The following is a 26,624-nucleotide window of genomic DNA, read 5'->3' as shown; positions in this document are numbered from 1 at the left end:
AATCGCTCTGAGTCCAAGGCCAGCCTGGGTTACAGAGTGAGACCCTGTGTTGACTGAGGCTTCTGTCCCACCAGGTCCCACAGCCATTTAGTCCCAAATAAACACAGAGAGATCTACATTAATCATAAACTGGTTGACCTAGTATCTCAGGCTTCTTATTAACTCTTACAACTTATATTAGCCCATAATTCTTGTCTGTGTTAGCCACGTGACTTGGTACGTTTTTTGGCGAGGAAGTCACATGTTGCTTCCTCTGTGTCTGGGTGACGACTGCAGACTGAAACTTCCCAGAATTCACGTTCTTCCACCTCTACTTCCTGCCTGGCGACTGGCCAATCAGCGTTTATTTAAAATACAAGTGACAGGGTACAGACCATTGTCCCACAGCAACCCTGCATCAAAATAAGTAAACAAATAAATGCCAAAAAAAAGGAGGGGTTGAAGGCGTAGTGCAATGGGTAGAGCACTTTCCCAGGATGCACAAGGCCCTAGGTTTTATCCCTAGCACCGCATCACAGGGAAGAGGAGACTAGTGCCTGCCTGTGATCGTAGCACTCAGGAGGGAGAGGCAGGAGGATCATGATTTCAAGACCATCCTCAGCTACATGTTGTGGACTATGTGAACCATCCCCCCTCCCCCCCAAAAAAACTAGCAAAAATAATACTGAGGACCATACTGCTTTTCCAGAGGACCTGCGTTTGACTCCCAGCCCTGATGTCAGGCAGCTGCAACGTCAGGGAATCCAAACCTCTGCCTCCACAGGCACCTGTATTCACAAGTACATACCCACGCACAGACATGCACACATACACATAATTTTTGCACGCCTTTAATCCCCAGTACTAGGCAAGCAGAGACAGAAGGATCTCTGTGAAGCTGAGGCCAGTCTGGTGTAGAGGGAGAGTTCCAGAATAGACTCCAAAAAAACTACACAAAGAAACCCTGTCTCACAAAAAAAAAACAACAAATAAATAAATAAATGAAGATAGATAGATGATAGATAGATAGATAGTAGATAGATAGATAGATAGATAGATAGATAGATAGATAGAATCTTTAGAGAGAGGGCTTCTAGGCTAAACAGAGGGAAGACTGGTCCAGTAGTACACTTGAGTTCCCTTCTTAGCACCCACATGGCGGTTCCCAGCCATCCACAACTTCAGTTCCAGCGGGTCCAACGCCCTCTTCTGACCTCCTCAGGTTCTCCACACATGTGTGATACACAGGCAAATATGCGGGAAAACATTTCTATGCATAGAATAAATCTTTAGAAGTAGAAGGAGAAAAAAATGGGTGGTGTTTCACCAGGGCAACTCCCAGGGACACACACCCTAAGAAGTATCCATAACAGTTTAACAGTAGCTGATGAGAAACTGTGTCTGCCGAGGTCAGGGAAGCCAGCCAGTGACTGACCGCACCCACTGAGACCGTTTTCAAAGGCCTCCGCCAGGCACACCTATGCTAGGTGCTCCACAGGCCTCCGCGGCCACACCCACTCTGGGTGCTCCACCAGCTTTCTTCAGAATGCTGCTTGGCAAATCCTTTCGGAGGCCCAGCGATGCCAGTGACTCAGTTCTGGGCGTTGGGATTAAAGTGGTGAACATGACAGACGTGGCCCTGGCTCTGGAGGGAGGAGACCACTTATGGCGATGATGCAACCAGGTACAAGGTATCTAGTGAGGTTGCCAAGGAACAGGGAGAGTAGCATTTAGCTCCTTGTTTTTTTGGAACTTTTACAGGCATTTTGCTATTGGTTTTTTATTTGTTTCTTATTTTTTTATTTATTGATTGATTGATTGGTTTGATTTGGTTTGTTGTTGTTTGGTTTGGCTTGGTTGTTGATTGGGGGGGGGGTGTTTTGACTTTTCGGTTTTTTGATTTCAGGGTGTTGTTGGTTTCTGGATACAGGGTTACTATGTGTAGCCCTGACTGTACTGGAACTAGCTCTGTAAACCAGGTTGGCCTCAAACTGACAAAGATCCTCCTGCCTCTGCCTCCCAAGTGCTGGTATTAAAGGAGTGTGCCACCACCGCCCAGCTTGTTGTTTATATTTTCAAGACAGGGTTCCTCTGTGTAACCTTGGTTGTCCTGGAACTCACTTTGTAGAGCAGGCTGGCCTTGAACTCACTGAACTCATAGAGTGTTTACGTGTGTGTGTGTGTGTGTGTGTGTGTGTGTGTGTGTGTGTGTGTGTGTGTGTGTGTCTGTGTGTGTCCCCGTCTGTCCTGAGGCCATGCTGTGGTCAGAGGACAACTTGCAAGAATCAGTCCTCTCCTTACACCATATGGGATCAGGAGATCAAACTCAGGCTATCAAGGGTTATAATAAGTGACTTCACCTGTTGAGCCATCTCTCCAATGAGGTACTTTCTAATCGCCGGGACTAGGGCAGAGGCATGGGGAGCAGGTGGCTTTCTTCCTTCCTCCACCCCTCCCATTTTTCTGTCTTTGTTTTGTTTTTTAAATTATATTCACTTATTTGTGTATGTACTGAGGAGGCAAGTACACCAGAGTTCATGTGTGGAGTCAGAAGTCAGCCTTTCAAGAACTGGTTTTTCCCTCCTGCTATGTGGGCCCTAGGTATTTAATTCAAGTGGCCAGGCCTTTACCCACTGAGCCATCTCCCCAACTTCATTTGTTTATTTTGTGGCGCCCAGACTGGCCTTGAGCTACAGATCCTCCAGTCGCAGCTTCTAAATGTTGGAATTACAGGTATAAACCACATGAGCAGTTCTTTCTTCCTTCCTTCCTTCCTTCTTTCCTTCCTTCCTTCCTTCCTTCCTTCCTTCCTTCCTTCCTTCCTTCTTTCCTTTCTTCAAGTTCTGTGTTTGTGCTTATGTGACCCATGTCGGGCTCCTTTCTCAGTTGCCCCTACCCTGCCACCACTGGCTCCTGTCCCTGCTTCCCTAGTGGGGAGGATTCACACTGTCGTGCCCAGCTTTTTATGTGGGTGCTAGATCCTGAACTCAGATCTGCTTGCTTGCCAGCTAAACCATCTACCAGCCCTACCATATCAGCTTCCTAAATGCCTGCCAGTCCTATGCTCTGCCACCCTCCTCCATGGGTCCCCACTGTCTTTAGCCTTGCTTCAGAGCCCCTTAGGAGTTCCCACTTCCAACATTCTCTCCCTCACCAAGGTTTTTTTTCCCAGTGTGGAGTCCTCTTTGTCATGCAAGTTATAGATGTGGGGGTTTCTTAGCTGCATTGTTTCCCCTTCTTCCTGAACACACCTCCCCCGGGATCTCCACCTGACTCCCAGGTCTTCAACAACCTCATATCAGAGCTGATTCCTATGTCTCAGTACCTAATAGTGGGTTTCCCCTGATGTGTTTGAAAGAATCCCAAACTCTCAGATTTACCTCACCCCCTTCCTACATCCAAATCAAACATATTTAAAAAAAAAAGAAAGAAAGAAAGAAAAAGAATTCTCCAGGCTGGAGAAATGGCTCTGTGTGGAGAGATGTCTCAGCCATTAAAAGCACTTGCTGCTCTTGCAGAGGACCTGAATTTAGTTTCCAGCACACACAACAGCCAGCTCACAACAACAGATTACTCCAGCTCCAGGAGATTCCAAAGCCTATGGCTTCTAAAGGCACCTACACTCATGAGTACACATAGACGTGCGCGCACACAAACACACACACACACACACACACCCCAAAAAAAAAAAGAAAACGTTTCTAAAATTGTAAAATTTAAATAAGATCATAAAACTCCCCTGCTCAAAACCCTCCTGTGAGCCCCCACTATACTCTGAATGACATGCAGACACCTTGCCTGGACCGTGACAGCCTGCCTGTATGGGCTGGCTCCCTTTTACCCTTGTAGTACTGTCCCCTGCCACCCTCTCCTTCTCCCTCATGGTCTTTGACAACTCCAGTCCTCTCTGACCACAGACCAAGCTGGTTCTCACCTCTAAGACTTGGCATATGCCGTTCCTTCCGCTCACATGCCTTTCACCTGCTCTGCCCATGCCAACTCCTTCTCATTGTCAAGCCCAGCCCTGTCACCAGGCTGTTTCACCCAGTCAGCCCCCACCCCGCCATGACTCTCAGAACAATGAGCAAGCACCAGCCCTAGGCTGCAGCTCTCACTGCCATTCATGTCCTGTGGCCAGGAGCATTGGAGGAAGTCAGAACACAACTCAGTGCAGATGCAGCAGGGGGGGTTACCATGGGGAAGGATCTGGGCTAGAGGACTCTTGACTTTAGTTCTAGGGGCTGGGTACTGGTGTGAGAGAATTGTCTGTATTCTGTCAATCATATTTTAATAAAACGCTGATTGGCCAGGCAGGCAGTATAGGCGGGAAAGCCAGACAGGAAGTAGAGGTGGAGCAAAGAGACTGGGAATATTCTGACCTAATGGGCCAATCAGTTTATAATCTTATGGAGTCCTGTGTGTGATTTTCTCTTCGGGATTTGCCTGCTGTGGGGTACCGGGAGGGACGGAAACCCCAACAAGCCAGCCCCCTCATGCTACAGGGTACAACACAGGGGCACTGTGCAAGGATAGGAAAGGTTCTGAAGTCCTGTGCCCACCTCTCCTCATCACATGCCAAGTGTGGGCTCCAGCCCACCTGACAGGCTCCCAATTCTACCCCTGGGAGAAGGCACTGTGGTGTCCAAGTGAGACTCTCCTCAGGATCCTCATCGGGAAAAAAAAAATGAGAATAACGTGGAAAGGTTCATTGGATCCCCAAGGAAGGCCTTGGTAAACAGTGATTTGAGGGGCCTGGCTCAGCAGATGAAACGCTTGCTTCCAATCCTGACAACGTGAATTCAACCTCTTATCCCCACATGGTGGAAGAAAGAACCAACACCTTCAAGCTGTCTTTTGAACCTTACACATGATCCCTGGCATGTGTGTCACCCCACCAATATAAATAACTGTGGTTTTTGTTGTTTTGTTTTGTATTTACATAGGGTCGCACTATGTAGCATCTGCTGGCCTGGATCTTCCTATGTAGACCAGGCTGGCCTTGAACTCACAGGGATATGCCTGTCTCTGCTTCCAAGTTCTGGGATTAAAGGCAGAGACTACCGTGCCTTGCCTAATTAATGTAATTTTTAAAAACAAAAACATTTAGGTTCATTGGAATCAAGAACAATGAAGCATGTCTGTATTTCCAGGACAATCATGAGTCCCAGGCCAGCCTGGGCTACAGATCCAGACCCTGTTTCAGAGAGAGAGAGAGAGAGAGAGAGAGAGAGAGAGAGAGAGAGAGAGAGAGAATCAATCAGAGCTGGAAATAGCTCAGTGGTTAAGAGCACTTGCTAAGCAAGCATGAAGAACTCAGGTAAGATTTCTAACACTTACACAAAAAGCCAACATGGCTGCTTGAACCACCCCAGTGCTGTTGTGGGTGGAGACAGCAGGGTGACTGAGGCTTATCAGTGGTCTGCCTACCAACACTAGTGAGCCCCATGCTCGGTGAGAGACTTTGTCTAAAGAGAATAAACCAGAGAGTGAGGTCCTCCGCTGGGCTCCACATACGCACCTATAAATGTATGCATATGTGCGCGTGCACACATATTTTTAAAAAATAATGAGAATTACATAAATAGTACATTTGGAAATTGTTAGTTATTTGGTTAGTTAGTTAGTTAGTAGTTAGTTAGTTTTTCTGTTCTAAGGATGGAGCTAAGGGCCTCACACATGCTGAACAAGCATTCTGCCACTGAGCCACATACCCTTTTCCCATTGGAGTACCTCCCAACCCCAAAGATGACTTTTAACATACACACACACACACACACACACACACACACACACACACTACAAAGTTTTGAGGGCCAGCAAGATGGCTCACAGGTAAAGGTGCTTGCTGCCTAGTCTGGCAACCTGAGTTTAACCCCTGTTCCCACATGGTGGGAGAAGAAAACCACATCCTCCAAGTTGTCTTCAAACTTTCACAAGGGCCTTTAATCCCAGCATTTGAGAGGCAGCTCTCTGTGAGTTCCAGGACAGCCTGAGCTAAAATAGTGAGATCCTGTCTCAAAAAACAAACAAACAAAAAAGCCCAAACAAACAAACAAAAAAGTTTTGAGGCACAACCACCACAAGAAACAACTTGGTTCTTTCTCATAAAGTTGAACCTTAAATTATCACATGACCAAGTAGTTCCATTTTTAGGTGTAACAGAAAACAGGTATTCAAAGAATTTTCACACCAACATGATTCACAACTGTCAAGAAGAGGAAAACTCCAAGTGCCCAGCAGAGATGAAAAGACAGATAAGATATGACATATTCACACCACATACTATTTAGACATGAAAAAGAATGAGGCTGTTAGAACACGGATGGACCTGCAGAGATGATTCTACGTGACAGAGAGCAGATGTGAAGGCTCTACATGTCATCTCTGGTCCACACCGAGGGAAAGCAGATGAGTGTCAGGGACGGGAGAGGGAGGATGGAAAGTGATGCTAATGGGCACGAGGTCTCCTTTGGGGCCCCGGATAGGGGGCAGGTACTACCAGTGTGCAAGTGCTAGAATCAAATACCCACTGTGTGCAGTAACAGGGTTTATTTCAAGCAAGGGATACAGCAAGGTGGTGGAGTGTGAGCACCTAACACCAAAAAAGTTAGTTTTATATTGAATAGCTAAGCCTTAATTAAAAAAAAAAAAACATATAGGGAGCCCAAAAGGTGGATAAAAGTGTTTGCCACACAAGCCTAATGATATCAGTTCAATGCCTGAAACCCAGATTAAAAGAACATTCTGCTCTTCCAGAGGACCAGAGTTCAGTTCCCAACACCCACATTAAATATCTCACAAGTGCCTGTGACTCCAATTCTAGGGGAGCTGACGCTCCCTTCTGACCTCCACAGGTACCTGCATTCATGTGCACAAACCTCACATACACACACTTGCACACACAATTAGAAAGAAAGAAAAACAGAAGGAGGAAGGAAGAAAGGAAGGGAGGGAGGGAGGGAGGGAGGGAGGGAGGGAGGGAGGGAAGGAGGGAGGGAGGAAGGAAGGAAGGAAGGAGGGAAGGATGGATAACAACAACACAATAGCCAGGTGTGGTCATGCAGGCTGCAATTCAACGTTTGGGAGGCTGAGTACGATGCAAGATGATTGAGAGTTTGAGGCCAGCCTGAACTACACAGTAAGACTTTTGTTTTCTTTTTAAGGGTCCAGCAAGAGGGCTCAGGCTCAGTGTGTAAAGGTGCTTGCTCACACACACACACACACACACACACACACACACACTCTAATAAATGTGATAAAATTTAAGAATTTGGAGCTGGATGTGGTGACACATACTTTTAATACCAGCACTAGGGAGGCAGAGGCAGATAAATCTCTGAGAATTCAAGGTCAGTGTTGTCTATAAAGTGAGTTCCAGGCCAGCCAAAGCTACATAGTAAGACCCTGTTTCATAAATATAAATCAACAATATATAGCAGCATACCAACAACTAGGTTTATCTCTTGAAGTTGTTGGGGGGAGAATTTGGTGGTATGTGAGGGCATGTTACATACACATAGTATGTTAGCCACTCCTACGACCACTATTTCATGATTGATTTTGGGTTTTAGTTTTGGATTGAAATAGTGTCTCAAAGGTTAAGCTAGTCCAAAATTTGCTCTGTAGTCCAGGCTGGCCTGGAACTCGAGATCCTCCTGCCTCAGCCTCTGAAGTGCTGGGATGGCAGGCATGAACCGATTCCCACATCTTATTAATACTTTGCAGAAGTTGAGGAAATGGGACTGAGGGTATAGCTCAATTGATGGGTTGCTTTTCTAGTACACATGAAGCCCTGGGTTTGATTCCTAGCATCACAGACAACCAGCATCCCTGCCTGTCATCCCTGCACCTGGGAGATAGAGGCAGGTGGCTCAGAAGTTCAAGGTCATCCTCAGTCACAAAGTCAGTTTGAGGCCCGTCTGGGATACAAGAGATGCTCTCTCATCAAAATAAAAAAGTGGAATGGATTTAAAACCCATACCCTAGGAAGGCCGCGGGAGGCTGGCAGGGCCATTTCTCCTTAAACAAGGCCCCAGTGTCATCCTGATATCAGCAAGACACCCAGCCTTCCCGGTCACAACATCCCTCCCACTCGGCTGGGGCTGCCTTATCTGGCATAGGTGGTACCATCAACCAGTCCTGCAGCCTGGCCTAGCCCAACCCACACCCAGGGAGGGCTGGTTTGTCAGGTTCCACTGGCAAGTCACCAGTCAGGGACTTGCTATACAAGGTGTGTGGGCTCACAAGAAAGAACTCGGAACATAGGCCCTGCTCAGGGACTGCATACATGCCTTTTCCTGAATGTCGGTAATTGGCCAGGGCTTGGCATAGGAGCACCCCAAAGTTGATATCTCACCCCTCAACCAGCCTTCCTCTCGTAGCCAATAGTCAAGGCAATCTGATTCTTGTCCCAGCCTAACCTTGATTCTCAACACAAAACATCTGCCTCATCCTAGGGACTCCTCTCCTGAACAAGGGTCCAGACTCCAGGTCTGAACTGAAAACAGTCTTTTGGGTCTACTTCTCCACACTGAGCAGGACAAATTTCTGGAAATCAGAGGGAAAGTTCAGGATCGATTATAACGGATGAGAACAGAACCGAGTTGTCAAAGCAAGCAGGAAAGAGTTAAATACAGACTTGATGCACATAGACTCCTTGTCCCTAAATAGGTCTTGCCTTCAAAAGAAGTATTTATTATTATTAGTAGTAGTAGTAGTAGTAGTAGTAGTAGCAGCAGCAGTGTTAGTAGTAGTATTAATTATTATTATAATTAATAAGTATTTATTATTTATTATGGTTTTTTGAGACAGGGTTTTTCTGGGTATCCCTAGCTATCCTGGAACTCACTCTGAAGATCAGGTTGGCCTCATACTCACAGAGATCTGCCTGAGGTCTCTGCTTCCTGAATCCTGGGATTAAAGGTGTGCACCACCCCCACCCAGCCTAAAAGAAGTTCTAAGGTCACTGGCAGCCTGGGATGTTGTGACCTCTGCATACTATTGCAAACATGGCCACACTTGGACATGAGCCACGGAAGGGATTCTATAGCGCTCTCTCCCCTTTTGGCTGTGTGACTTGAGACAGGCATCTATACCTCTCCGAGCCTTGGTTACTTCAGACAGGAACCATATTTCTCCATCAAAGCTATGATGACATATAAAGTGTTTATGAATCATCAAGATAGCTCAGGAAGTAGGAGTACCTGCTGCCAAGTCTAAGAACCTGGGTTCAGTTCCTGACCCACATACTTGAAGGAGAGAACACACTCCTGAAAGTGTTCTATGACTTTCACCCTTGTGCCCACACACACACACACACACACACACACACACACACACACAAATAAAATTTAAAAAAAAAAACAAAGTGTTCACTCACTACAGGTATGGCACCACTTGTTACACTTGTTAATGTAAACATATTCATTCCTGCTACCTGGACATCTGAGATTTACAGAACACAGGAGAGATGAGGTCTCATTCTCTGAATATCTTCCAGGTCATCCGAGCCCCTCTGTGGTTCCCAACTCTGGTCAACACCAAGACATGAGCCCACGGCTAATGTTACCACTGGGAAACCTAAGCTAGGCTCTACAGAGATGTCAGGGCCATCAGAAAGTGGCTCAGGATGTTGAGGTCAGGCAGGGTTGGTTTGTTCCAATCCCAGCTTGCCCACTGAGTGTCCACAGGTATGTGTTCACTTTCTCTAGTCCTCCCCAATCGATCACATCAGAGTCTGGGCAGGAATCTTCAAGACATTAGATGTCACGAGCTCTTGCTAGAGTCAGCTTCAAGACAGAGAAATTGGGAGTGGAGGGGAAACATAGAGAGAGAGCTTTACTGGGGAACAAAGCAAGCACCGTGAACTCCGAAGGTAGAGAGACCAGGAAAGGGACTGTGAGTCAGGACACCCCCCCTCCCCCCCGCACTGCCCATGCGGTGGCCAAAGACAGTCTCTTCCTTCCTATCACTCACCTCAAGCCCGAAATCCCCCAGGTAATGAGCCGCAGCCCCTTGCAAGGCCCAAACTGGCCAGCCTCATCAATGGAGGCACCAGTCAGCACTTTTGGGATAAATACCACCTTTGACTGGTTTCCAGAACTTGTAGCCAAACACAGAGAGGCTGGGCCACCACTTTATTTGAAAAGAACTTGGAGGTGCTGACACTTCTGTGGATGGACACAGCATCTACAGGCAGATGAGTTTTCATCCAGAGGATGAACAGCTTCAAGTATGCTTAAAAAACTTAAACCGCTGAACGACATGCCGGCTCAGAGCTCAGGCCTCCTTTTCATGACAATCTGTCAGCGACTCAGGCAGCTCCTAAAGAGCTGTCCCAGAGCAGAAGTCTTTGGCCTAAGATGCACCCTCTCTCTCCACCAGCGGCACTCAAAAATGAGCTACTCCAGGACACCGGGAGCGGTCAGAAAATTTAAAAGGGTATAACCCCAGCAACCTTCTGGGATACACCGACATCTCGATCCACCAGTGTCCTGGTCATTCAACTTCACCCACGGATCGTGGGTCCTGGAACTGGCTGCGCCCACAGATGCACGTCCCGCCCTGCTCAGACTGATGCCGCTGGACCGGCTCACTCACCCGGGTTGCAGCCTGCCGCGCTCGATCTAGATCCAGATCTGCAAGTGCCACCACCTCGGCTCTGACAACGCGGTCTGACAGCCCCAGTCCTTTAAACCCGCCGGACTGAGCCCTGAGCCCTTCCTCTCTGTGGCGGGGCCACGCCCATACGGCAACGCCCCTGCCCTGGAGCTCGCCAGGTTGGCCCCCAGGATCCAGAGCACTAACTAGGCACAAGACGTGAAGGCCGGGACAGGCGCCAAAAGCAAGAGCTTAACAGACAGAGATGGAGTCGTGAAAACTCAGTCAGCTAACATCCCCGAACCTGGCTTCTGGTAGAGCTTCCTTACCGCTCAGGGTCACCCATCTCGCACACCAATCCTTCAGAGCCCCAAGGCAGAACTGTCTCCCAAGCTTGCACAGGAGTCCCTAAACCATCACCTCTGAGACCCTCACTCTCCAACAGGAGCGCTCTTTGAGGGTTCTCAAAAGTTCTCAGGCTCCATCCGGCCGAGGTGGTGGCTACCTGCTTTTCCTGGACCCGGCCCTATCTGCTCTCTTGAGTCTACAGCTGTTCCGCCAGACTCCCAAGCCCTCTCCCATCTCCGTTGTCCCAGCACTTGGTAACAGGATGGCAAATTCCAGGCCAGCCTGGGCTACTTAAGGAAAGAAATCCTTTCGCAATGTGCGTGTGTTTGTTTATTTATTTATTTATAAATGTTGCAATGTATGTAAAAGGGAAAGGGAGTATTGGGGAAAGGGGAGCTGGAATGAGGGTTCAAAGGTTTAAAGCACTTGCTGTTCGCAGTCGCCTGTATGAAGTTTCAATTCCAGGGAAGAGGACGCAGGGGCTCTGCACTCATGTGTATATGTCCTCACACAGATGCGCGCGCGCGCACACACACACACACACACACACACACACTATCAAAATAAATAAATAAATCTTTAAGTAAGAATAGTAATTGTTTTAAAGGAAAAAAGTAAAGGGGCAAATCAGATGGCTTGTCAGGTCAAAGGCGGTTGCCACCAATCATGAGATCTTGAGTTCAATCCCCAGGACTCACGTGCTAGAAGGAGAGAACCAACGCCCACAAGTAGTCCTCTGACCGCTACAGGCCCACCACAAGCCACTGTGACCCACACACTACATAAATAAATACAGATGGCTCGGGTTCAGTTCCCAGGACCCACGGTGCAGCTCACAACCATCTGTTATTCCTGTTCCGGGGGATGAAACACCCTCTTCTGATCTTGAGGGTACCAGGCATGCACATGACGCCCAAACATACATGGCAGGCAAAAACACTCATGGATACAAAGTAGAATAAATAATAAATCTAAAAGGTATAAAATTTTAAATGAAGAAAAATAAAGATGAGGAAAGAATTAGGCGATTTAGTTCTCTCCCCAACCCAACCCACCCACTCACAGGCACCCTGACCTTGCACCAGGATACTGTCCTTGGCCAGCCCATCTGCTCCAAAGGTATCCAGTTGGCCCCGCCCTTGGATGTGAGACAGACCAAATGGCTGGGCTAGGCCAGCTGGGGGGTGGGCAGGTGGCTGACTCGGGCCAGTTGACAGACAGAGGGGAGAACCAACTGAAGAAGACCCACTTGACCTCCACTTCAAAGATTTCTTTCTGTCTCCAGTAACCCTGTCTCATTCTTCCCTGGAAGGTGGGGATCTGCCGTAAAGAACTAGAGTTAGAAATAATCGAAGTTTTCTACTTGGAAGCCACAGAAGGGAGAGCAGACCAGGTGGCCTGAAGCAGGTGACATTTGAGCTAGGCCAGGCCTGTGGGGAGAGGTTGAATTTCAACAGGTTCACCAGAGGGGGTGGGGCTCGGGCACAGAGAAACCAGAAGGTGTAGTCTGGCAAGTAGCTTTTCCTGGCCTGGGGTGTGAGAGATGAGGAGGCTGGAAGGGCCCAGAAGCTGAGGGGAGGGCTTTGGGGTTCCATTTCAGTGGGCATGGGTTGATTTGATGGGCAATGGGGAGACACAGACAGTGTCTGAGCAGAAGAGCCCCCATATTGCTTGCCTGGATTTAAAACATATTAGAACGTACTTGTATCTTTTTAGCTGTGCAGTTTTAGTTTTGCCAGTTATGCTAAGGGAGATCTTACTGGGGACATGGGAGACACACCAATTCCCAAACGCAGAGTTTGAGACCTGGTGGAAGGCCACGGGGTTGCTGGGACTGAGGCCCAAGACCCTTTAGCCACTTCCATCACAGGCTGGATATGGAATTGGAGAAGACGGATGGATACCAGGAAAGAGGGATAAGCCAGTCTGGGTGTAGGGGCACTGGTGGTGGGCTTCCTGGCTGTGTGGTGCTGTGAGATTCACATAGCTGCTCTGAGCCACCCGTCCTCTGCAGATGAAATGGAAGGTGAAGTGGGGTGGAACGTGCAGGACACTGAGCCCTCCGTCTGGCATGGAGCAAATATTGGCTCTTTGGGTTTGGGAATTGATTTGGGCTAGCCTAGCAGACATGGGCAGTATCTGCTGACACTTGTGGTCGTCACACGGGGGTAAAAGGTAGCACTGGCATGTTCTCAGTGAAGACGAGACACTGTTCAATGTCCTACCACACAGCTCACCCCACCCCCACCCCAGCCACAGAGAATAATGGGTCACAGTGTCAGCGGAGCTGAGGAAAACTCTAAGGCAGTCACCTTCAGTCCACAAGGGCCGTGGGATGTTTGGTTAGGCAGCAGGACACATGTGAGAGTCTGAGTCACCTCACTGGGAAGAAAGTAGACAACATGGGAGTGGGTGGATGGGTCACTTGGGTGAAGGAGAAGGACAGGGTTGTGGACGGAGACAACTGTGGGTGACAACACATTTACAATGAGGACAGACAGACGCAGACCAGGAGGTGGAGATTAAGGAAGGGTAGTGACAGGTAACATCACATGAATGGTTCATCACAAGGACCCTGAGCCTTCAAAAATAAAAAGCTATGTGATCACCAGGTCACAAAAGGATCCTTAGACAGAGCCCTTCATTTTCCTCCTTCTCTCTAAAGCCTACTGTGGTTGAACTCAATGCAAAAACCACTGGGCCCGCACAGAGGAGTTCACACTGGTCCACCCCCAACGTCACAGAATGGGAGTGGGCAAAAGAAAGGAGCGAGACCAGAAAACTGGATGGAATGCAATGACAAAACTCAGGGGACGGTTCTGGACAGTTGTGTGGACCCCAGAAGCAGAGCACAGCAGGGGCTCATTAGTGCTCCATAAGATGGCACCCCCTGACCCATGCTTATGCAAGAAACCCCTATTAAATCATAAAATAAACAAGAGAGTGGGAGGGGAATTGTTAGGAAGAAAGGGTGAGAGTGAAATAGAGGAATGAATATGCTCAAAATGTAGCACATACACATATGAAATGCAAAGAACTCATTTAAAGATCAGGTTTGAGACAAGGTCTCACTGCGTAAACCCGGCTGTCCTGGAATGTCGACCAGGCTGGTATTGAACTCCTGGAGATCCACCACACCTCTGTCTTCCGTGGAATTAAAAGTGTGTGCTACTATCCCATCACCATTAACTTTTAAAAGGTCTTTCCAGGGTCTAGAGAGATGGCTCAGCAGTTAAGAGCACTTTCAGTTCTGGAGGGGGACCCAGGCTCAGTTCACTGCACTCATGGTAAGCAACCCACAATCACCTGCAATTCCAGCTCCCTCTTCTGACCTGACAGGCACTACTGCACCCACAAATAAACATAATTAAAGAATTTTTTATTGTAAAAAAGTGGGCGGCAGAGGCAGACCGGTGAGTTCAAGGCCAGATAGTGAATTCTAGGCCAATCAAGCCATATACAGAGACTGTCTTAAAAAGCAGAAATCTTTTAAAAGTATTTTTTTTAGGTCAAAAAGATGGCTCAATGGGTAAAGCTCCTTGTTGACCAGGCTGAAAGCCTGAGTCTGATCCCCATGGCCCACATTACGCTGCCTGGTTTTATGTCAACCTGACACAAGCTTGAGTCATCAGAGAGGAGAAATCCTCCACTGAGAAAATCCCTCTATAGAATCAAGCTATAGCCTAGCCTGTAGAATGTTTTCTAAAATAGTAATTAATAGGTCAGGGACTCAGACAATTGTGGGTAGTACCACCCCTGAGCTGGTGTACCTGGATTCCATATATAAAAGAAAAAAAAGTGGGCTGAGCAAGTCAGTAAGCAGCACCCCTGCCATGACCTCTGCTTCAGTTCCTGCCTCCAGGCTCCTGCCCTCTTTGAGTTCCTGTCCTGATTTTCCTTAATAATGAGCAGCAATCCCAAAGTGTGAGCCAAGTAAACTCTTTCCTCCCCAACTTTCTCTTGGTCGTGTTGTTTCATCACTGCAATAGTAACCCTAACTAGGACACACATGTTGAATAAAGAGAGTCGGCTCCTTCGAGCTGTCCTCTAACAAACATCCACACTGTCGATGGTACACCTCTTCCAATAAATAAATGCAACTTTCAAAATAAAATAGAAAGACGTTTCCCAGGGCTTCCAAAGCTGACATCAGATGAGAGTGAGAGCAAGAGTTTGCCCTCCTCGGCGGGGTGGTGGTGGCGCACGCCTTTAATCCCAGCACTTAAGAGGCAGAGGCAGAGGCAGAGGCAGAGGCAGAGGCAGAGGCAGAGGCAGAGGCAGGCGGATCTCTGTGAGATCAAGTCCAGCCTGGTCTATAGAGCAAGTACAGCTAGGTTAGGGCTGTTCCACAGAGAAATCCTGTCTCGAAAAACAAAGCAAAAAATAGCTTGCACTTCTCTGACACTGGCGGTGGGAATGTGGAGAGGTGTAGCAGGGGCGCCAGAAGTTCAGCACAGAACAATCACGTCACTCAGAGATTCCACTCCTAAGCACAGACCCCAGAGAGTTGAAAACACATGCACATGTTCACTTTTATACATATAGTAGCACTAGGCATGATCAATAAGATGGAAAAAATTCACTGACCCATCAAAGAAAAAGGAAAGCCCGTCATTTGGGTGATAGAATAGTAGCCAGTCATAAAAACTAATGATATGGGAATGATATGGGGTTTTTTTCCCTTCTGTTCTTGAGACAGTGCCTCATGTAGTCCAGGCTGGCCTCAAATGTCGTTGAGGGTGGTCTAAAATGCCTGACCCTCCCACCTCCACCTCTCAAGCTCTGGGATTACAGGCCTGTGCTACTACATCTAGATTCAAAGTCTTTCTTTCTCTTGTTATTTTTTCTATTCCTGGATCTATGTATCTGTTTCTATGTGTGTATACATATATGATGTGAGGGAGGGGGCGAGTTTCCATGGAGGTCAGAGGACAACCATGGTTCTCTCCTTCTGCTACTGAAGTCCCAGGGACCAGACTCCAGTCATCAGATTTGGTGCCACATACGTTTACCTGCTTAAGTCTTTTTTTTTATTTTATTTTTATGAATGTTCTGCCTGCATGTATGTCTACATAACATGTGTGTGCCTGGAGCCCAAGGAGTTCAGAAGAAAATTTCAGATATCCCTGATATTGGAGTTACAAGCATTATGCAGGTGCTAAGAGCTGAACCAGGTTCTCTGCAAGAGCAATAAATGCTCTTAACTACTGAGCCAACTCCTTGGCCCTCGCCATTTTGTTTTGTGTTTTTTTTTTAAGACAGTATCTCACTTTATAGACCATACTAGCCCTGAGCTGATCCTCCTGCCTCAACTCCTGAGTGTAGACAATACATGCAAGACCATGCTGATTCAATTTTTTGACTTTTTTTTATTTTGTATGTATATGAATGTTTGCCTGCATGTATGTCTGTGCACCACTTGCATGCAGTGCCTGAGAAGACCAGATGGAGGCATCAGATCCCCTGGTACTGGAGTCACAGATGGTTGTGAGCCACCATGTGGGTTCTGCCAACTGAGCAGACCATGCTTCAAATGGCTGTGCCAACTCTCCAGCCCCTCAATTTATCGCGGTTTAAAAAGATTATGAGCTAGGGGAGTGGTTTAGTGGTAGATCACTTCCACAGGTATATCTATATATACAGCCCTTGGTTTTACAATAGATTCAAACAGAATGCTCTGACAAAGTGAAACTGGCTTAATAGAAAGATCCTGAATAGGGTGGGGGTGATCTCAGGACTTAAGAAGCAAAGGCAGGTGAATCTCTGAGTTTGAGGCCAGCCTGTCTACAGAGTGAGTTCCAGGATGGTCAGAGCTACAAAGAGAAACCTTGTCTTGGAAAGAAAGAAGGAAGGAAGGAAGGAAGGAAGGAAGGAAGGAAGGAAGGAAGGAAGGAAGGAAGGAAGGAAGGAAAGGAGCACCTTGGAGGATAGAAACAGCTAAAAGTTATTACCAGTCCTAGACCCTGGATCAAGGGCCTTCAACGGTTACTGGAATCTGAACCAAACAGGACTGTGTGAACAAGGCTGCCTCAGAGCCATATACCTCCCTTTCAGGAACACAGACATAGATGTGAGCCATACAGGGAAAGAGATGAAATGCATGCATCCTTCCTCTTCTCCCTCTTCTAATGCCACTGGTAGCTAGCTCCCTATTAGTTGGGTCAAATGGAAAGCTACAAGACAAAGCTTAGGTAATCTATATGGACCTGCTTCTCCCTGATGCCTGAGATCTTTGGGAGTCCTTGCTTGATTCAGGCCTGACAAAACTGCTCTTGGCAGCATTTGTTACCAGCTCCCTAAGTCAGGCCATGACAGTCACCTTGGGAATAGGGTTTTTCTCATCCATTTTCTGCCTTTCCCCCAACTATCTGCTGTGCAACATATATTTGTTCAACAAACACTGACTATCTTCCATGCTGAATAATTAGAAAAGGGCAACTTCAGAAGGCAAAGTCTACATACAACCTGTGATGAAGGGAAAGTTAAGAAGGCAAGGTGACAGAAGAGGCCTCTCTAAAGAAGTGGGACTTGAACACAGACTTTAAGAGAAAGAAGAAACACATTGCAGGTAGGTGATAGGGCTTGCGCGAAGATCCCGAGGCTGTGCTCCGCCGAGAAGAAGAAGAAGTTCCAGCCAGCTGGAACTGAGAGAAACACGGGAAGAGAGGGGAGGAGAGCAGGGCAAGAAGGCTGCAAAGTTCACCAGATCCTGCCCTGTGGGCTCTTATGAAGAGGATTGGGGTTATTTATTTTGTGTATGTATTGTGTGAATATCAGAGGACAGCTTGCATAAGTTAGTTCTCCCCTTTCACCGTGTGGGTTCTGGGGATGAAACACAGGTCATTGGCCTCTGTGGCAAGCACCTTTACCTGCTGTACTGGCTAGTGTTAGGTCAACTCAACACAAGTTAAAGTTATCTAAAAAGAGGGAACCTGAATTGAGAAAATACCTCCAAGCTGGGTGGATAGTGGTGGGGAGTGGTACACACTTTCTGTCTCAGCACTCAGGAAGCAGAGTTAAGCAGATCTATAGAACAAGTTCCAGGACATCCAAGGCTACACAGAGAAACCCTATCATGGGGGGGAGAGGGAGGGAGGGAGGGAGGGAGGGAGGGAGGGAGGGAGGGAGGGAGGAAGGGAGGGAGGGAGGGCAGGCAGGCACACCTCCATAAGATCCAGTTGTAAAGCCAACAGTCAACAAACTAAATGGAGAGAAACTCAAAGTGATCCCACTGAAATTAGGAACAAGATAAGGTTGTCCACTCTTTCCATATCTATTCAATATAACACTTGAGGTTCTAGCTAGAGCAATAAAACAACAAAAGGAGATCAAGGGGATACAAGTCAGAAAAGAAGAAGTCAAACTCTCACTATTTGCTGATAATATGATAGTTTACATAAGTGACCCCAAAAATTCTACCAAGGAACTTCTACAACTCATAAACACCTTCAGTAATACAAGATTACTTCGAAAAAATCAGTAGCCCTTCTTTGCACAGATAATAAATTGGCTGAGAAAGGAATCAGAGAATCATCAATAGCCACAAATAGCATAAAAGATCTAGGCATAACTCTAACCAAACAAGTGGGAGATCTGTATGACAAGAACTTTAATCTTTGAAAAATGAAATTGAAGAAGACACCAGAAAATGGAAAGATCTCTCGTGCTCTTGGGTAGGTGGAATTAACACAGTAAAAAATGGCAATCTTACCAAAAACAATCTACACATTCAATGTAATGCCCATCAAAATCCCAGCAAAATTCTTCACAGACCGCGAAAGCACATACTCAATTTTATATGGAAAAGCAAAAAACCAGAATAGCCAAAACAATCCTGTAAAATAAAGGAACTTCTGGAGGCATCTTAATCCCTGACTTCAAACTCTACTACAGAGCTACAGTATTGAAAACAGCCTGGTATTGACATAAAAACAGACAGGAAGACCAATGGAACCGAATCAAAGACCTGGATATCAATTCACACACCTACGAACACCTGATTTTTGACAAAGAAGCAAAAATGTCAAACAGAAAAAAGAAAGCATATTTAATAAATGGTGCTGGCATAACTGGATATCAACATGTAGAAGAATGAAAATAGACCCATATAAAGCTTATGTTTCTCCGGCCAAGATAAAAAACACTGATGACAACTTATGCTGGAGAGGATGTGGGGTAAAGGAAACACTCCTGCATTGCTGGTGGGAGTGCAAGCTGGTACAGATACTTTGGATATTAGTGTGGTGATTTCTCAGAAAATTAGAAAACAAACTTCCTGAAGACCCAGCAATACCACTTTTGGGTATATATCCAAAGGATGCTCAATTATACCCCAAGGACATGTGTTCAACTATGTTCATAGCAGCATTGTTTGTCATAGCGAGAACCTGGAAACAACCTAAATGCCCTCAACTGACGAAGACATAGTACATTTACACAATGGAGTCCTACACAGCAGGAAAAAAACAATGACAACTTGAAATTTGTGGGCAAATAGATAGATCTAGAAAACATCATATTTAGTTAGGTAACCCAGACCCAGAAAGACAAATATCATATGTACTCACTCATAAGTGGCTTTTAGACATAAATCAAAGAAAAAACAGCCTACAATTCACAACCACAGAGAGCCCAGACAACAAAGAGACATATATAAATATAATCTACATGGGAAGCAGAAAAATATAAGATCTCCTGAGTAAATTGGGAGCGTGGGATCATGGAAGAGGACAGAAGGGGAGAGGGGAGGAAGGGAAGGGAGTAGAGAAAAATATATAGCTCAATAAAAACAATTTTTAAAAATCCAGTTGTAGGCAAGCCTGTAGAGTATTTTAATTAGTTGGGGGAGGGCCCAGTCCATTGTGGGTGATGTTATCTCTGGGCTACTGGTCCTGGGTTTTATAAGAAAGCAGACTGAGCAGACCATGGCGAACAAGCCAGAAAGCAGCTCCCCTCCATGATCTCTGCCTCAGCTCCTGCCTCAGCTTCCTGTCCTTGAAAATTTCTGAAATCACTGCCCTTGAAGGTGAACTGTGACTGAAATAAACCCTTTCCTCCTCAAGTTGCTTTTGATCATGGTGTTTCATCACAATAATAGTAACCCTAACTAAGACACCCTTTGAGCCATCTCACCCGCCCAGGACTGAGGTCATCATTCTGGGAAGGTGGGAGCTACACCAGGTTCTGAGCTGAGAAGGCTCTAAGCAAAGGCTGTAACAGGCGCCCTCTGGCTGCAACGTTATGAATAGGTTGAAGGAGGAACAGGAGATTGGTGAGGAAAGTGAGTGAGTGAATTTTGTTCTTTTTGTGTTTACTTTTGCTTGTTTTTTGAGACAGGGTTTCTCTGTGTCTCCCTGAATGTCTTAGAACTCACTCTGTAGACCAGGTTTGCTTCAGACTCATAGAGCTCTACCTGCCTCTGCCTCCCTAGTATTGGTACTAAAAGCACTCCACCACGCCCGGCTCTCTTGGTTTTATGTCCAGTGTTGAAGACGGAACCCAGGGCCTCGCACTCCACCACTGATCGACATTTCAGCTCTAAAATTTTCACAAAGGTGAAAAAAAAATGAAATTCGCTGACAAATTGGATGCAGGGATGTCAGATGACAACTCACAGTGACAGAAAATGTTTTGGCCTGGGCACTAATAGGCTGAAGTTTTTCTGGTAGGGACCAGGGGAGAAAAGGTTAAGAAAGAGCAACAGAGAGAAAGAGCAGTGCGGGGAGAGGGTGGAAGCATCCGGAGGAGCCGCACAGCAGCAGGAAAAACCCAGACAAGAACTGAGCATGGTGGCTCCTGGTGAGCTGAGGGAAGTGGACGGGAGTTCAGGGGAGCAGGGGTTACACAGTGAAGGGGCATAGAAAGATTTCTGTAAGAAGTGCTATGGTGGGTGGGTTGTAATGGCTTAGTAGGAGTCTGGGTTGAAGGGAAGAGCAGGTAGGTGCACAGTGATGCCTCGAAATGTCGGTCCTTGTCCTCAGAAACCACACCGTGAAGCTGAGCATAGAAGAACCCTTCACCTCTATAGACTCACTTAGGAGGACAGGAGATTTATATTTATAAATAATAAACTAAACGGTGGGAGCTGTGAGCGTAGAACATCTGCCTGACATGCATGAGGTCCTAGGTTCAATCCCAGTGCAGAAAATAGTAATAACTTAGGAGGGTCAGTCAGTTGAAGGACAGAGAGATGGCAGAGGACTCAATTTCAGTACCTAGCTTCCACATCAGGTGACTCACAACCATCTGTAACTCCAGCTCCAGGGAACCCCATGCCTTATTCTTCTGGCCTCTAAAAGCACCACTATACTCCCCACCTCTCTCTCTCTCTCACACACACACACACACACAAAATCTCTTTTAAAATTAAAAAAAAAACAATATTCAAAGTCATCCATGACTACAACTTGGGCTACAAGATAATGATTGACTAATTAATTAATTAAAGAAATGTCAGATAAGAGTCTATGTAAATTGGATGAGGTTGCCAGGAAGACCTGGAAATCTAATATGGAATATTGTCAGTGTATCTAGTCCAGGTCAGTAGGAGAACAGCATCCTCAAGAAGACAGAGTGAAGAGGCCTCGAGAAGTCAGGGGAGACAGTGGAGGCTGAATTGTTCATGTTCTTGCATGACGCCACCGTGTGCCTGTCAGAAAAAGGAGAAAAATGGTTACCAGGAAAAGACACTTGGTGTCGAGCATGAGGATCTGAATTCCATCCCTGGGATCCTCATATTGGAAGGAGAGGACAGACTCTTGCAAATTAGCCTTTGACCTCCACACAGTGAACACATACCAAGTCCAGAATAAATAATAAAATGTAACAAAAGAAAAGAAGGAAGCCAGAGTAGGGGTGCCTTGCAGGAGCCAGGCCTTGGAGGAATGGAAACACTTGCTCTATTGCCCCATCTGGAGTGCCTGAGGTCGCTGGCTGTGCAGATATAAACAGATAGGGGGAGGAAGTGGGCTGTGGCTAGAGCACCCCTGCACCTCCGCCAGGGACACAGCCTCTGCTCTTCACAGCCAAAAGCTACTTCAGGCAGATTTGGTAAGCTACGGTGTCAAAAGTCAGTTCCCCTCAAAATAAATCAGGACAGTAGCATGTCCCCTTTTTGGAGGGCCTACCTTCTAGAACAGCTAAGAAGACTCTAGAAATCTGAAAATACTTCCAGGCTGAATCCAGGTTTTGTCCATTTCTAGGTGGCTTTTATCAAGTTACTTCACCCCTCTGAGCTAGGTTGACCGCTTTCCCCTTGCTCATCGGATACACCTTCTACCTCCATCATTAATTCCTCCATCATTAATTCCTGCCCTGAGACTGTGAGGTAGGGATCTGGAAAGTGCCTGACCCCAGGGAGAGTCCCAGAAGCTCAGAACAAGGACATAACTTATTCAGGCTCGCCGTTAAACTCAGATCTATTGGGTCCTGAGGATCGTGAAACTTTCTGGGGACTGGTATAAGACCCTTCTCAGCAAGCGGCTGGCACACAGTGGTGCTATACCCTGGTGCTGGTCCCTCCCACAAGAGGGAGCTCATGCCTGACATTGCCTGGATAACCAGAAACCGGAGGCTGGATAACCCAGAGACCTAGGGTAGAACCAAACACGGCTGGCAAAAATTAAAGAATAAAAGATAAATTAATGAAGTGATCCCTAATGATGTTCTGTTATATACATAGATCGGTGCCTAGTCCTGGTGTCATCAGAGAGGCTACCTCCAGCAGATGATGGGAGGCCTTCACCTTTAGTCTCAAGCTGGCACGGGAATCACCCCTCCCATCCTCAACTGCCTTGTCTGCAAAATGCAGGAGTAAAGGAGTCTCTTCCTAGAGCTGTCCTCACTTTGCTTGGGAGACAGAAGGAATTTAAAGTGTGTGAAAATAAATGGCACACCCTTCTAGTTCCTCAGAATGCTACACACAGGGACTACACAGCCCAGCAGAGACTTCCTTTCACACAGGCCCAAAGAATTGGAAACAAAGCCAAGCCTGGTGATGGTATATACCTGTAATCCCAGCTCTGGGAAGGAGGAGTGTGATCAAGAGTTCAAGGTCATCCTCTGCTATGTAGCCTGTGCTACAAGAGACCCTGTCTCAAAAATAAATTAATGATTCAGTAGATAAAAAAACACTTGCAATATAAGTCTGACAACTTGAGTTCAATCCCTGAAACCCGCAGCAGAAAAAGAACCAACTCACAAAAGTCGTCTTCTGACCTCCATATACACACCAAGATGTATACGTGAGCCACACACAAATATACACAGAATAAAATAATAATAACAACAACAACAATAATAATATGTCTAAAAGCAAACCTTGGCCAGGCAGCACACACCTATAATCCCAGCACTCGAGAAGGATGAAGCAGAAGGGTCAGTGTTTGAAGCCACACTAGGCTACTTAGCAAGTTCAAAGCCGGTCTGGGCTACATGAGATTTGGCTCAATGACAGTAGAAAATGAAAAAGAGGAGGAGGAAAAAGAAAAAACCAAAACAGAACTAGGCCTGGTGGCACACAGTTTTACTGGGCTACAGAAGCACTTGGGAGGCTAAGGCAGGAGGATTGAGGGTTTAAAGCCAGCCTAGGGTACCTAGTGAGTTCCTGTGTTTACAAAGACAACAAAGCAAGATGGCTCAGGGGGTAAAGGTGCTTTCTTTCAAGTCTGACGATGTGAGTGTGATCACCAGAACCCTTGTGATGGAAGGAGAAAACCGACTCCCAAAAGCAGTCTTCCTCTGACCTCTGCACGCAGGTACACACACAGCGCACTCACACACACTTCCCCCTCCCCCAGAAATGGCGAGAACTTGTGCACACGGCAACGACCATCAGTGCACAGTTCAAATGAACAAGAACAGAGAGAGTGCAAGTGAGGCCTTGGTGATGGATAAGGAAAATGTCATCAGCCCTGCAGCGTGGCGTTACTCTGCTGCATAAAGGAACGAGGCACCAACATGCACCGTAGCAAGGCTGAACCTTGAAAGCGCAGTGGTACCGGGAGAAGCCAGACCCAGAAGGCTAGACAGTGTATGGTGCCACCTGTATGACATGTCAGTATGGGAAGATGACAGAGAGCAGAGCAGAGGCTACCCGAGCCTGAAGCGATGGGCACAGGGAGCGATGGGTTTGGGGTTTCCACTTGGGATGGAGAAATTTTTCTTTTTGGCTCTGGAGACAAGTGGTGCTTGCACAACTCTATTGTGTGTTAAATGTCACGGATTTCTGGGTTTATAGTTTTAAGTTGCTTGCTTCGCAGCAATTAATTTTATGCATGATAGCACACACTTGCCATCCCAGCACTTGGGAATGTCAAAAGAATCGCAAATTAAAGTCCAGCCTGGGCTCCAAGAAGCTCTGCCTCAAGAAAACAAAACAAAGGCAGCAAAATGGGTCAGTGGGTAAAGGGTACCTGCCACCAAACCTGCCAGCCTTTGATCCCTGAGGGACACGGCAGAAAGAGGGAACAGATTTCTGAAAGCTATCCTCCGACCTGCACGCACACACGCACACATACACACACGCACACACAGAGAATACAAATTCTCTTACTTTAGTTTGTTCTCTGTGAGTATACAGAGGACAACTCTTTGTAAGTTGAGTCTCTCCTTCCACCATATGGATCCATGGTGTGAGGCCTAAATTCAGGATGGGAAGCACAGCCTTTATGCCCCTCCCCAGCTCTCACCTCCCGGGCCATAGTACCTGCCAAATGTGAGGTTTTTAAAATATTTTTAAATAAACTGAGTATATGATGATGCATGCATGTACAGCAAAGCACTTCAGAAACAGAAGCAAGATCAGTCTCAGGAAGTTAAAGATCAGCCTGGATTACAGAAGATCCCGTCTCAAATAATAATTAATTATTAATTAGTTAGCTAACCCTTTGTCCTGTGAATTTCTCTCAGTTAGTAACAGGTGGGTGGTGAGAAATGAGTCACATCAATTCCTTTACCACAGCCAAGAAATAAGCACACTGCTGTTCCCCTTGTAGAGATGGAGAAAATGAGGCACATGGAAAGGAAAGGCTCTACTTATGCAGGCTGGAAGCTTGTACTGAAACTGGAGTCTCCTTGAACCTGACACACATTTCTTTTGACCAAGGAGTGACAGAGGTGATATATACACCCACAGTGAAGTCACCACCCCAGCACAATGACTCAGAAGAACAGAGAGCAGAATTCAGGAGGTTGGCCATCTTGACCTAGAACGCTTTCATTGCCCAGAGAAGCAGAGCCTGGGAGACCCACAGCTAAGAGGCGGGCCCTCTGTTCAGGAAGTAAGCCGTCCACCGGGTTTCCCCTACTCTGCTCTGTCACCCTGCTGAGGCCGGAATAAGATGAACCCAACTTCTCAAAGTTACAGATGATCCTTTCTCAGAGTCTCGGGGAACAAAGGAACTGGGGAAACCAGAGAAGAGAGAAAGGCATTCTGGAAAGGACTTTGAAGACTATGTAGGAGTCTACCAGATCAAGTTAAAAAGCTTGTGAGTACATTTTGAACTTTTCTCCGCATTTATCTTTATTCAACGCATTGGAAACACTACGGGATACTTCATGCCATTCACTCAAGTCCGTCAGGTTCTCGTAACATTATTCATCGTATTACTGTCTTCTATCCCCCTTCTTCTTACCAAACGGTTCTTCTAGTTTCACGGTATATAATATCACACACACACACACACACACACACACACACACGCACGCACGCACGCACACACGCACACACACACGGACACACACCACACACGCTACATTTTCATTATCTAGTCATCTATTTAGGTTGATTCCACTTCCTTGCTGTTGTGAAAACAGCTGTGGTTAGCATGGCTGAGCAAGTTCTTTATGCTAGGCTGACTTAGAGCCCTTTGATACCTGCCCAGGAGCTGAATCCTGTGGAAATTCCACTTTTAGATTTTTTTCAAAAAATTTCAAATTTCCTTAATGGCTGCACCAGATTAAACCCCCACCCCAGCAGTTTATAAAGGTTCCTGTCTCTCCACAGGCTCTCCAGCATCTGTTACAATTTGTTAAAAATTAATTAATTAGCTGGGCAGTGGTGGTGCACACCTTTAGTCCAAACACTCAGGAGGCAGAGGCAGGTGGATCTCTGAGTTTGAGACCAGCCTGGTCTACAGAGCAAGTTCCAGGACAGCCAGAACTATACGGAGAAATTCTACAGACAAACAATAAATAATATTTTTAAAAGGGGCCAGAAAGATGGTTCAGTGGTTAAGAGCACTTGCTGTTCTTGTAGGGAACCCGGGTTCAAGCCCCAGTGCCCACCTGGTGGCTCACAACCATCACGACTCCAGTTCCAGGGGATCTGATGCCTTCTTTTGCCTAGGGTACGAGGCACTCATGTAGTGTACTCATGTAGACATACATAGGTGTGATCAAACCTCTCACACATATAGAAAACACATAAATCTTTGTTTGCTTGATTGCTTGCTTGCTTGTTTGAAATAAGAGTCTCATTAGGTAGCCCTTGCTGTCCTGGAACTCACTAAGTAGATTAGGCTGTCCTTGAACTCACAGAGCTCCACCAGCCTCTCTGCCTCCAGAAGAATGGGCTAATAAAATAAATATTTAAAAAAAATTAAGTTCAAGGTCATCTTCAAACATGCTTCAAGGCCAGTCTATGTAAAATGAGACATTGTTTGGAAAGGAAAATAAAAGTAGAGGCTTAGAACTGAGGC

At 46.5% G+C, this 26,624-nt stretch overlaps 1 protein-coding gene across 2 annotated transcripts in view; it reads left to right on the top strand.

Annotated features, from left to right (window-relative positions):
- The first annotated feature begins 24,921 nt into the window (after positions 1-24,921).
- Pglyrp2 (peptidoglycan recognition protein 2) overlaps positions 24,922-26,624 on the top strand; it is a 21,998-nt gene continuing 20,295 nt past the window's right edge. For both annotated transcript variants that reach the window (XM_048439932.3, XM_085690764.2), the window contains exon 1: positions 24,922-25,412. The gene's annotated coding sequence lies outside the window, so the exon portion shown is untranslated. The remainder of the gene's footprint in view (positions 25,413-26,624) is intronic.

Source organism: Myodes glareolus, chromosome 6 (assembly GCF_982192425.1).
Source record: "Myodes glareolus chromosome 6, mMyoGla1.1, whole genome shotgun sequence".
Lineage (NCBI taxonomy): Eukaryota > Metazoa > Chordata > Mammalia > Rodentia > Cricetidae > Myodes > Myodes glareolus.
Note: the sequence above shows the minus strand (reverse complement) of the source record. Positions and strands in the feature narration are given on the sequence as shown.